This window comes from Amblyraja radiata, chromosome 32 (genome assembly GCF_010909765.2).
Source record: "Amblyraja radiata isolate CabotCenter1 chromosome 32, sAmbRad1.1.pri, whole genome shotgun sequence".
NCBI lineage: Eukaryota > Metazoa > Chordata > Chondrichthyes > Rajiformes > Rajidae > Amblyraja > Amblyraja radiata.
The window spans coordinates 26,216,664-26,229,536 of record NC_045987.1 but is presented as its reverse complement, the minus strand read 5'-3'; the positions used below and the strand labels follow the sequence as shown (position 1 = coordinate 26,229,536).

Genomic DNA, 12,873 nt, shown 5'->3' with positions numbered 1-12,873 from the left:
GTCCGGCTGCCTTTTGATTCGTTGACTTTCTGCCTTTTGATTTGTTGACGGCTGCTCCTTCCTATCAGCTTCCAACACACTTCGAAACAGCTTCCAACACACTTCGAAACAAACTTGCAAGACAGGAACACTCTGAACCTTTCACTGCTGCAGCAGGCAGGGGAGGTGCAATTGGATTTTTTTTTAATCCACTGCTGAGGGAGGCAGGGGAGTGCTGGAATCTTACATTTGGGGACGGCTTCAGTTCCATTGGAGGAGATCACTGCTGCAGCAGGCAGGGGAGGTGCAATTGGATTTTTTTTAATCCACTGCCGAGGGAGGCAGGGGAGTGCTGGAATCTTACATTTGGGAACGGCTTCAGTTCCATTGGAGGAGACGAGTGCATGGTGGTATTGGGTTGGGGGATCACACCATTGGGGGAGCAGACCCAACGGGTCTGCACTTGGTCTAGTTATTATATAAAACTCTCGCCCCATCCGTCCGACATCCGTCCGGCTGCCTTTCTGCCTTTCGATTCGTTCCCGCCGTGCGATGTCACAATGCCCGATGCTCGCAGACGTCCAATCGCGATGCCCGACGCTCGCAGACGTCCAATCGGAATGGATCCATTTACATGGACGGCTTCCGGCCGCATTTCTTCCTTTGATTCCCTGCAACTCCGAAACCGGACGCAGAATCGCCGACGTCTTTTCCATTTCGGTAGAGATTTCACTTTTCTTTCTAAGTATCCGCACCTCATTACAAATACACGTTTTTAATCAAATCCTTCCTCCCCCCCCCCCAATATTTCAAAACTAAACTGGCTTCTCACCCACAGAAGCTGCACCAGCCCCAGCCCCAGCCGAACGTTCCATCGTGTGATGTCACAATGCCCAATGTTCACATATGTCCAATCGGAATGGATTCATTTACATATGCCTATGCAGGAGCCCCAGCCAATGGTGAACGTTCCATCGTGTGATCTCACAATGCCCGATGCTCAAAGACATCGTTGCCATAGAGAGGGAGTACAGAGAAGGTTCACCAGACTGATTCCTGGGATGTCAGGACTTTCATATGAAGAAAGACTGGATAGACTCGCCTTGTACTCCAGTGGCGCTGGTGCCAGCAGCCTCCACCTACAGCCCGGTATCTTTTTGTTTATTTAGTTATGTAAAAGTGTGTTTTACTTCGGAGTCACGTGAGTGACTACGTGAAGAACCCGCTTCCAACGCATGCGTGTCATATCGCTACACGCATTGCACGAGTCAACAGAAGGGTGGAGGACGTCCCCCAGTAACGGGAGAAGGAAAAAAGGACCAGCAAAAGGCAGGTAAGGACTCTGCATTTTTATTCACAGAAAAATGGACAGAGTGAAAAGGAAGCGGTCTGCAAAAAAGCTGCCCGAGAAACGCGTTGTAAACGTGGATGAACGGCAGAGACAGCAGCCGTCGGCTCTAGAGGCCTCGGTAGAGGAATCAGCTGTGCCAGAAATCATTCTGGCACCGACGAAACTTACTCACCGGCCGGGAGGCAAAGTTCAAACAAAAACGCACCATCTAGCAGAGCCCGACTTGGAGCAGCAGCGGGCGACCAGCCCGTATCAATATCGGACCAGGGCTGAACGGGTGCGGGAGACGGAACAAACCCGCTATGAGTGGCTGCATACGGAGCAGCCAGGAGAAACAGCTGACCGGGAACAGACGTGGACCGACAGTCAGGACCGGTGTGGCCAGCGGCGGGACGAGGAAAGCCCGCAAACCAGCACCCGTGAGTACCGGGGACGGGAACAGCTGGGATACAGAGAAGAGCAGCACACTGCTGAAAGGCTGCAGGAATGGGAGCAGCCAAAAATAGCAAGTGCAGCTCAACGTAGAGACGGTCTAAAGGAGCTGCTGGAGGAGCTCCTTCACAGTGGCAGTCCCATGAATGTGGAGACTAGCCACAGTGGGCAGTCAAGCCCCATATGGGTACCCCGTGAGGGACCCCCTGAAATCTCGACCTCTTCGGAGGAGAGTGGGCAGGACCCTGATGAGCCAGACCCTGATCACACAGCTTCCCATGATCCTGAATCTGCAGAAAAACATACACTGCTGGACATGGTGGCTGATTACTTCAAACCAAGTCAAACAGGGGCAGACTTGGATTCCAGGATGGCAGCCAGTATTAATTACATGTCTGGCCATCAACTCCAACAACAAATATTCACAGAGACACTGGCCAGACATCTGCCACCTGGTAACTGTGATGCATTACAAATCCCCAGTGTCAACCAATGCATTTGGAAGCATATGGGGAGGGACATCAGGAACCATGATCTCAAAATCCAGAAAGCCTTAAAGGGGCTTACGGCAGGGATCACAGCTTACATCCGCACCCTGGACAAAACAGAGCAAACTAAAGGCCACCAAGACGCACTAGCCCTGTTCTGTAATGTACAATATGAGCTGAATAGCATGCGGAGGGCTGCTATTCAGCCAGCACTGGATCCTAAATATGCAACAATTTGCAAACAAAGAGCCGTTAAAACCCCAACCCTTTTGTTTGGGGAAGCCAAGACACTGGGGCTCATCAAAACCAGCGCAAAGGCTTATTTTGGATCACGGTACCAGCCACATGGAAGACCGAAAAGTGTGGCTTATATCAGTGGCAGTGCCAGAACCCAATATAACCCGCAGCAGCCTTCTTTTAGGGTATGGCCAGGGACGGCCACCCTGGAAAATGCGGAAGCTTAAACCTCCAGTACAACCACGAACACGAATAAAAACAAAACCTCCTTTTTTCAAAAAACAAAGAAAATAATACAACCACCAGTAACCATGGAGGTAGGTGGGTGTGGTTCTTTTGTAAAAAAGGGACCCACGACGGTGGGAGGGAGGTTGCAATACTACAGTGACGAATGGTGTAAAATCACTACAGACTCGTATGTTCTAAGCAGTATTCAGGGTTATCTGATAGAATTTACTCATCCCAATAACCCCCCAGTACAACATACACCAGAAAGGCATTTCGTCCTTACAAAAACCGAACAATCTAAAGCCCACATGGAGCTACAACGATTGTATACAAAAGGTGTGATTGAGCATACTACTCATGAACAATTAAAATTTGTATCAAACATATTTATTAAAAATAAAAAAGATGGGGGTTGCAGGATTATCATTGACCTTTCAACCCTAAACACATTCGTTCAATATGTTCATTTTAAGATGGATACCTTTATCACTGCTAAAGAATTAGTATCAGCTGGTTTCTATATGGCAAGCATTGACTTAAAAGATGCATACTATACAGTACCCATCAGAGGGGAACACAGACGGTAGTTAAGTGTAAATTGATACCAGAAACGAATATGGATTATCTAGGATTCACCATTAACACGGTCAATATGTTAGTAACTTTACCAATAAATAAAGCCGCAGCCCTACAGGAGGATTGCAGCGAGCTTCTTAACACCAACAGACCCTCCATTAGACGGGTAGGCCGGATAATTGGGAAGATTGTGGCTACATTCCCGGCCACACATTTTGGGCCATTACATTATCAAAATTTGCAAAGAGCAAAAATTAGAGCACTCAAATTTAACAAAGGTCATTTTGATAGACCTATGGAGCTGCCTACGGAAGCTATAATTGAACTACAGTGGTGGGAACATAGCATTAGGTATTGCTCCAACCCCATCATTATTGACAACTCGTCTATGGTATTACAAAATGGTGTATCCAAAGAAACATTTGGATATCGGCAACATACCTGCCAGGTAAGCTAAATTCAGTGGCAGACACCAGGTCACGCAAATTTAATGAAAACACGGAATGGATGTTAAATAAAAATGTATTTGCTGAAATTACAGCAAAATATGGTAGACCAGATATTGATATTTTTGCTTCCAGGTTGAATCACCAATTACCAAGGTATGTGTCCTGGGAACCAGACCCTGGGGCAGAAGCTACAGATGCTTTCTCACTGCATTGGGGGAAATGGCGTTTTTTATGCTTTTCCACCATTCTGCCTCATCAATCGGGTACAAAGGAAAATTCAACAATATTCGGCATCTGGGATTCTCATAGTACCCGATTGGCCTACTCAACCGTGGTATTCGGTCATACAGGGGATGGTGTTAGAACCATGTTCCATTATTGGACATAGCCCGAATTTATTAATTCATCCAGTAACTGGGGGGAGGGGCAGTCACCCATGCCATAAGACTATGGATTTGTCGATTTGTAGAGTCTGAAAGACCCACTACACGGCATGGGGCTGTCAGACAGGACGATGAATCTCATCACATCCGCACAAAGACTGTCAACACGGAAGCAGTACCTCGGACACATCAAGAAATGGGGCATATACTGCTTTGACAACAACCTAGACCAAAGGGCCAAGAACATTCCGGCCGTATTGGAATTCTTAACAAACCTCCATTATGATAAACGATTGGGCTACAGTGCCATCAATAGTGCCAGAAGTGCACTCTCCAATTACCTATCACAAGGAACGGAGCGGCACACGGTGGGAACGCACCCCCTGGTAACAAAACTTATGAGGGGCATTTCAATGCAAATCCCCCTAAAACCAGGTACTCCAAAATCTGGGATGTGGGTGTCGTTTTAAACATGCTGAGGAGCTGGTCGCCCATAAACAGCATTATCACTGCAGAAACTGACCATGAAGATGGTTATGCTCATGGCGTTAGTTACTGCACAACGAGTCCAGTCATTAAGCAAACTGAGCCTGGACTCCTTGATCATCTCACGAGAGAAACTGGTGTTTGTCATACATGAGTTAATAAAACAAACAGACCAGGTTCATCGGGTCAAGTGATTGAATTTATGGCATATCCATATGACGAACGTCTGTGTATAGCAAGACATATCCAATTATACATGGAATATACTAAGAGCATTCGAGGTCAGGAAATGGCTTTGTTAATTTCTTACAAGAAACCACACAAAAGGGTCACGACCCAAACTATCTCAAGGTGGCTCAAATGTGTCCTAAAGATGGCAGGAATAGACACTAATGGTTTTAAATCTCATTCCACCAGGGCTGCAATAAAACATCCGCAGCAAAAATTCTGAGGTACCCACGGACCAAATCCTCAGAATAGCAGGATGGTCATCCGAAAGGACTTTCCAAAGGGTTTATAATAAACCAGTTTTGGAGCCATCATCATTTTCGGAAAGCATTTTACGTTCAATATTATAATTTGCCCGAAGGGTTACAGGGCTATGATTTCAATTAATAAATGTATTTTCTCGTTATATCACACAAGTCTTTGTATAAGTGTGTCTAAAATTGCTAATGATACTCTCTCCCAATACCCAAGGCAGTTGTGAAGCATGGACTCGTTCCACGGCATGAGGTCACAGAGCTTTGAAATCTTCACGTAGTCACTCACGTGACTCCGAAGTAAAATAGTAAGATTAAACGAGAACTTACCAGTTTGAAGTTTGATCTGTATTTTATGAGGAGGAACGTTGAGGGAATACGTGCCCTCCGCTCCCACCCTCCTATGATCATATCAAAACTGGTATCTCTTTGATAATATTACTATGTTAGGTCATTATAGTTTCTGTGACCTCACACCGCTGCTTTGAAGAATGACACGCATGCGTTGGAAGCGGGTTCTTCACGTATTCCCTCAACGTTCCTCCTCATAAAATACAGATCAAACTTCAAACTGGTAAGTTCTCGTTTAATCTTACTATTTTTTTGTGTTTTGATGTGGGGGAAGAGGGCACGGTGCGGGGGATACCGTCCTTCAGCCGCTTCCTGGTGAAGACGCGACTATTATTCGAGTCGCGTCCTCGCCCCCCCCCCCTCCCCCCCAGCGGCCTACCTACTGGATTGGCGTGGCCTTTCCTGCCGGGATCGACCAGAGCTCCAGCAGCGGCGGGACAGCGCTGTAACATCGCTTGGCTGGCGATGCCTTACCGGGGGTCGCCGTCTGGAGCCCGGAGTGCTGGACCTGCTGCACCGACATCATGGAGCTGCGGTTTGCGGAGCTCCCAACGCGGGCGGGGCTGATGGACAGCGCGGGGTCCTGCGACTCTGCCCGGCTCGGCCTGCGGACTCGGGAGCTACGGACTCCGGCTGCGGGAGGCGGCTGATCAGGAGGTCCAGGCCGCTGAGGAGGAGGATGTTCACCGTCGGGGTTCGGCGTCGGCGTTCCACCAGCCCGGCGTGAGGGCCTGAACATCGGGCCACCCGGGGCGGCGACAGCGGGTGCTAGGAAGGCCTCGACCACGAGTGAACATCTGGGAAGAACGGAGGGGAGGCTGGCTGGACTATGATGCCTTCCTCACCTTGGTGCCACTGTGTTATGTTATGTCGTGGACTTTCAGTGTTTGTGCTTTTTTTATTTTTTTTATTTCTATTTTATTTTTAATATGTTTTATTATTATTTATTATTATTTATTTATTTTTATTTTTATTTTTATGATACTGCCTGTAAGGGAAATTCATTTCGTTGTCTCTAACTGAGACAATGACAATAAATTTGAATACAATACAATACAATACAAAAGTACTCGCTAGATTTTAGAAGATTAAGGGGGTATCTTATAGAAACGTATAAAATTCTTAAGGGGTTGGACGGGCTAGATGCAGAAAGATTGTTCCGGATGTTGGGGAAGACCAGAACAAGGGGTCAAAGTTTAAGGATAAGGGGGAAAGCAGAATCGCCGACATCTTTTCCATTTCGGTAGAGATTTCACTTTTCTTTCAAAGTATCCGCTCCTCATTACATTTCGTCGTGTTTAAGTGCACGTTTTTAATCAAATCCTTCTCCCCCCCCCCATTTCAAAAATAACTGGCTCATCACTCTCTCCCCCACCCCTTCCCTCTCTACCCCACCCCCTTCCCTCTCTCCCCCGCCCCCTTCCCCTCTGTCCCTCTTCCACCACTCCCCCTACCCCTCCCTCTTCCACTTCTCTCCCCTTACCCCACCCCTCTCCCTCCTCCACCCGTCTCCCCCTCGCTTCCCCTCTCTCCCCCACCCCTTCCCCTACCCCTCTGTCCCTCTTCCACCACTCCCCCTGTCCCTCTTCCACCACTCCTGCTACCACTCTCCCCCTCCCTCCCCCCCCCCCACACTCTTTCCCCTCTCTCCCCCCACTCCTCTCCCCCTCCCATCCCACTCTCCCCCTCCCTCCACACTCTTCCCCCTCTCCCTCCTCATTCCCTTACCGTGCACAGTCTCTGTCTTTAAGAAGGAACTACAGATGCTGGAAAATCGAAGGTAGACATAAAAAAAGCAGGATAAGCTCAGCGGGTGCGGCAGAGTTTATCCAGCTTTTTTGTTGTTGTACCAGCCTCTCTCTCTCTCTGCCCTTTTCTCTTCTCTCGACTCATGCACGCCCGCTCCAAACCCTCCCCCCCTTCACCTCTCTCCCCCCTCCTCATCCACTTCTATCCCCTTACCCCACGCCTCTCCCTTCCCCACCCCTCTCTTCCCCTCCCTTCCCCTCTCCCCACCCCTTCCCCTACCCCTCTGTCCCTCTTCCACCACTCTCCCGTCTCTCTTCGACCACTCCCGCTACCCCTCCCTCCCTCCCCACTCTTCCACTTCTCTCCCCCTCTCTCATCCCTCTCTGCTCCACCCCTTCCCTCTCTACCCCACCCCCTTCCCTCTCTCCCGCCCCCTTCCCCTCTGTCCCTCTTCCACCACTCCCCCTACCCCTCCCTCTTCCACTTCTCTCCCCTTACCCCACCCCTCTCCCTCCCTCACCCGTCTCCCCCTCCCTTCCCCTGTCTCCCCCACCCCTTCCCCTACCCCTCTGTCCCTCTTCCACCACTCCCCCTGTCCCTCTTCCACCACTCCTGCTACCACTCTCCCCCTCCCTCCCCCCCCCCACACTCTTTCCCCTCTCTCCCCCCACTCCTCTCCCACTCCCATCCCACTCTCCCCCTCCCTCCACACTCTTCCCCCTCTCCCTCCTCATTCCCTTACCGTGCACACTGTCTTTAAGAAGGAACTACAGATGCTGGAAAATCGAAGGTAGACATTAAAAAAGCAGGATAAACTCAGCGGGTGCGGCAGTTTATCCAGCTTTTTTGTTGTTGTACCAGCCTCTCTCTCTCTCTGCCCTTTTCTCTTCTCTCGACTCATGCACGCCCGCTCCAACCCCTCCCCCCCCTTCACCGCTCTCCCCCATCCTCTTCTCCCCCCCCCCCCCTCCTCCTCCCCTTCCTCACAAAATATTTTTTGTGGGGGCGGGTCCTCAGTGTGTGTGACTGTTTGTGGAGGCAGCCACGCGCTCTCCATTCAACAAGACGCTCATCTGTTTGTGGAGGCGCGTGCTTAGTATGTGACCAAAGATCTTATAGCGGAGTTCTCCGCTACAAGATCTTTGTGTGTGCCGACACACGCTCCCCCCCCTTTGGTGCAGGAGGCGCGCGCAGCATCTGAATGCTCCAGCGATTATTCGAATTCTTCACTAACCGTCATTCTGACTTTGCTTGTGAAGAGAAAAGTCCTGAATTGCATTTGTCTGATGCAGGAAGATTGTTCCGATGTTGGGGAAGTCCAGGACAAGCGGGTCACAGTTTAAGGATAAAGGGGAAATCCTTTAGTACTGAGATGAGGAAAACATTTTTCACACAGATAGTGGTGAGTCTCTGGAACTCTCTGCCACAGAAGTCAGTTGAGGCCAGTTCATTGGCTATATTTAAGAGGGAGTTAGATGTGGCCCTTGTGGCTAAAGGGATCAGGGGGTATGGAGAGAAGGCAGGTACAGGATACTGAGTTGGATGATCAGCCATGATCATATTGAATGGTGGTGCAGGCTCGAAGGGCCGAATGGCCTACTCCTGCACTTAATTTCCATGCTTCTATGTTTCCCTCTCCTCACCCCTCTCCCTCTCCCACCCATCCCTCTCTCCCCCACCCCCCTTCCCTCTCTACCACCACCCCCTTCCCCCCTGTCCCTCTTTCACCACTCCACCTACCCCTCCCTCCCCACTCTTCCACTTCTATCCCCTTACCCCATGCCTCTCCCACCCCCACCCCTCTCCCTTCCCCTCTCTCCCCCACCCTTCCCCTACCCCTCTATCCCTCTTTCACCACTCCCCCTACCCCTCCCTCCCCACTCTTCCACTTCACTCTCCCTTCTCTCCTCCCCCTCTCCCTCTCCTCACCCCTCTCCCTCTCCAATCCCTCTCTCCCCCACCCCCTTCCCTCTCTACCCCACCCCCTTCCCTCTCTACCCCACCCCCTTCCATCTCCCCCCCAATCCCCCTTCCCCCTATCCCTCTTCCATCACTCCCCCTAACCCTCTCCTCCTCCCTCCCCACACTTCCACTTCTCTCCCCCTTCCCCTCCACTCTCCCTCCCCACTCTTTCCCCTCTCTCCCCCACCCCTCTCCCCCTCCCTCCCTCCTCCCATCTCCCCATCCCCCCTCCCCCACATCTCTCTCCCCATCTCTCACCCCCTACCCCGCTCTGCTTTCCCTCCCAAATCTATCCCGTTTCCCCTCCTCCTCTCCCCTCCCTCCCCTCTTCTCACCACCTCCATCCCCCCCCCCCCCCCGCAAACGGCGTTGGGGAAACAGACCCAACGGGTCTGCACTTGGTCTAGTCACTTATAAAAGCATCATAAATTATATATTTTTTAAAAACACAATACATAAGTTAAAAATCCAGATTAAAAGAATGATCAATGTCCTACAATGAGACAACGATACCAGTGTTTCCACAGCTGGGATTCGTAGCGTGTAGTGCTAACCCTTATGTTTGACAAGGCCACAATAATTACATTTTTAGAGTCATTTATCCTGCAAATGAATTTATACATGTGATTTCTTAGGATAGCTTCTAAAGTACTGACTCCTGCAGCCACAAACATATTACTGGCACTACACCATCTAGGTTTCCTTAGCAGTGTTCTCATGGCATCGTTATATGCCACCTTTAGTCTCTGGAAACTTGTCTATCCATAGTTCGACCACAGGTGCGCAGTGTAGAGTGGTGTGCAGTATGCTCTAAATAGCGACATCTTCACCACATCTGCACACGCACAAAATTTACGCAAGAGAATATTCGCCTGTACATACAGCATGCGTTGTTGCCTATAAATATCCTCATCTGTCATTTGTTCTGTAATAATATGCCCTAGATATTTTACCTTATTACAGACACTAAGATTATTGTCAGACAATTTAAAATCAGGAAATTTTAATAATATCCTCTTTTATCCTCTTTGGTTCTACAGGTCATAACAGCACTCTTACTAGCATTATATTTAATGTCATGTTCCACACCATACACAGAACATATAGTAAGGAGCTGCTGGAGACCAACGCTAGATGGACTAAAGACCACAAGATCATCTGCATACATAATATGGTTCACTAAAATATTACCAATCACGCACCCAGTATTACAGGCTTTCAATTGTTTAGACAGATCATCAATATATAGATTAAAAAGGACTGGGGACAAAATTCCCCCTTGTCTAACACCATTGCTAACCCCAAATAGGGCTGAGACCCTATTGCCCCATTTTATTTGCATAGTCTGGTGGGCATACCAGTAGGCCAGAATTGTAACAATGTATTTAGGCACCCCTCTTTGACTCATTTTACCAAACAGCTTTCTGTGATTAACACGGTCCAAGGCTCTGGAAGCATCAATAAAGCACATAAGGATTGGAGAGTTTTTGCCTCTATATTCGTTTACAATCTCCTTTAGGGCATATATGCATAAGTCAGTGCCATGTTTAGCTTTAAAGCCAAACTGGTTATCTGTGGAGTTAACAAACTCATTTATTCTATCCAGCAGAACTCTTTCTAAAACTTTTGACAATATGCTGGCTAAATTTATGGGCCTGTAATTATTTAGGCTGCCTACTTTATCAGCTTTGTCCTTAATGACCGGCACTAACAGGACAGGCAACATTGAGTCTGGTAACAAACCATGAATCGTAAAGCCAGTAAAACAAATAGCAAGGAGAGGAGCTATCCTCATACTTGCATACTTAAGATGTTCAGCAGAAATATGATCCAAGCCACTTGCTTTGTTGTTGGACAGCTTGTTCATGGCATGATACACCTCATGTGACATAATCGCCATCCACCCTATACAAGTCACCTTGGACACAGTTGAATAAAGTACTATAATGTTGTCGCCATAACTCCGCGATATTCTCAGTGGCAGGAACTTATTAAGTGGCAGGAAATACTTATTAAGTATTCAATAAGGAGTATGCATACATACATGACATTGCTGTGCCACAAATATTATGGTGCCCTGAAAGGGGGGGACTATATATAAATACTGCTGTAATTTCTACATGGTGAAACCAATATGTATAAAAATGGCCTTTATTAAAATCTGACAACGTACACTTTAACCACATGTGATTTTTTTTCTATTACAAATCTCAAATTGTGGAGTACAGAGGCAAATAAATAAATTATGGGTCTTTGTCCCAAACATTATGGAGGGCACTGCAGTTGACTACATGTCAATGAATTATTTCATTGTGATGCAAGACTGTGAGGGTGACTATATGTCCTGATGCTTTCAATTTGATTACATCTAATAAAATTAGCATAATAATTCTGTTAGTTTCAAAAATTAAATATGTTTTTACCAAAAATCTTTTGCCATGTGTTTTTACCACGTGCTTACCCAGCATTCTTTTTTTTTTAAGTTAACAATAGTTTAATGAGTGGACAACATTTAACTACACTGTTCCCTCGCTAAGATGAGGCTAAATTACCAAGTGTCCTTGGTTGTGATAGCTTGAAAGGTGCTGCACCATTGACAAAGGAAATAAGCACAGCTTTCAGAAAGTATTCAGACCCCTTCACCTTTTCCACATTTTGTCACGTTACAGCCTTATTCTAAAATGGGTTAAATTCATTTTTTATCATCAATCGACACACAATACCCCATAATAAAAAAAGCAAAAACAGGTGTTTAAACATTTTTGCAAAGTAATTAAAAATAAATAACTGAAATATCACATTTATACGTATTCAGACCCTATAGTACTTTGTTGAGGCACCTTTGGCAGTGATTACAGCCTCAAACTTCTTGGGTATGACGCTACAAGCTTGGCACACCTGTACATGTATAGTGACAATAAATGGCATATCTATATCTATCTATTTGGATAATTTCTCCCATTCTTCTCTGCAGATCCTCTCAAGCTCTGTCAGGTTGGATGGGGAGCGTCGATGTACAGCTATTTTCAGGTCCCTCCAGAGATGTTCGATTGGGTTCAAGTCTGGGCTCTGTCTGGGCCCCCCAAGGACATTCACACTTGTCATGAAGCCACTCCTGCGTTGTCTTGGCTGCGTGCTTAGGGTCGTTGTCCTGTTAGAAGGTGAACCTCCGCCTCAGTCTGAGGTCCTAAACGCTCTGGAGCAGGTTTTCATCAAGGATCTCTCTGTACTATGCTCCGTTCATCTTTCCCTCGATCCTGACTAGTCTCTCAGTTCCTGCCACTGAGAAACATCCCTACAGCATGATGCTGCCACCAGCACGCTTCACCATAGGTATGGTATTGGCCAGGCAATGAGAGGTGCCTGGTTTCCTCCAGACGTGACGCTTGGCATTCAGGCCAAAGAGTTCAATCTTGGTTGCATCAGACCAGAGAATCTTGTTTCTCATGCCTTTTGGCAAACTCCAAGTGGGCTGTCATGTGCCTTTTACTGAGGAGTGGCTTCCGTCTGGCCTAAAGGCCTGATTGGTTGAGTGCTGCAGATATAGTTGTCCTTCTGGAAGGTTCTCCCATCTCCACAAAGGAACTCTAGAGCTGTCAGAGTGACCATCGGGTTCTTGCTCACCTCCCTGACCAAGGCTCTTCTCCCCCGATTGCTCAGTTTAGCCAGGCGACCAGCTCTATGAAGAGTCCTGGTGGTTCCAAAGTTTTTAAATTTAAG

The 12,873-nt window shown here is 47.8% G+C and overlaps 1 protein-coding gene and 1 long non-coding RNA gene across 2 annotated transcripts in view; one reads left to right on the top strand and one right to left on the bottom strand.

The window, feature by feature from the left end:
* The window catches only part of LOC116991007, an 18,131-nt gene extending 13,970 nt beyond the window's left edge, over positions 1-4,161 (top strand). The window contains exons 2-3 of the long non-coding RNA XR_004416682.1: positions 1,303-1,312; positions 4,152-4,161. This is a non-coding gene — a long non-coding RNA (uncharacterized LOC116991007). The remainder of the gene's footprint in view (positions 1-1,302; positions 1,313-4,151) is intronic.
* Positions 1-12,873, bottom strand: part of ttll11 (tubulin tyrosine ligase like 11) — a 287,291-nt gene that overhangs the window by 105,392 nt on the left and 169,026 nt on the right. The gene's annotated exons all lie outside the window — the stretch shown is intronic.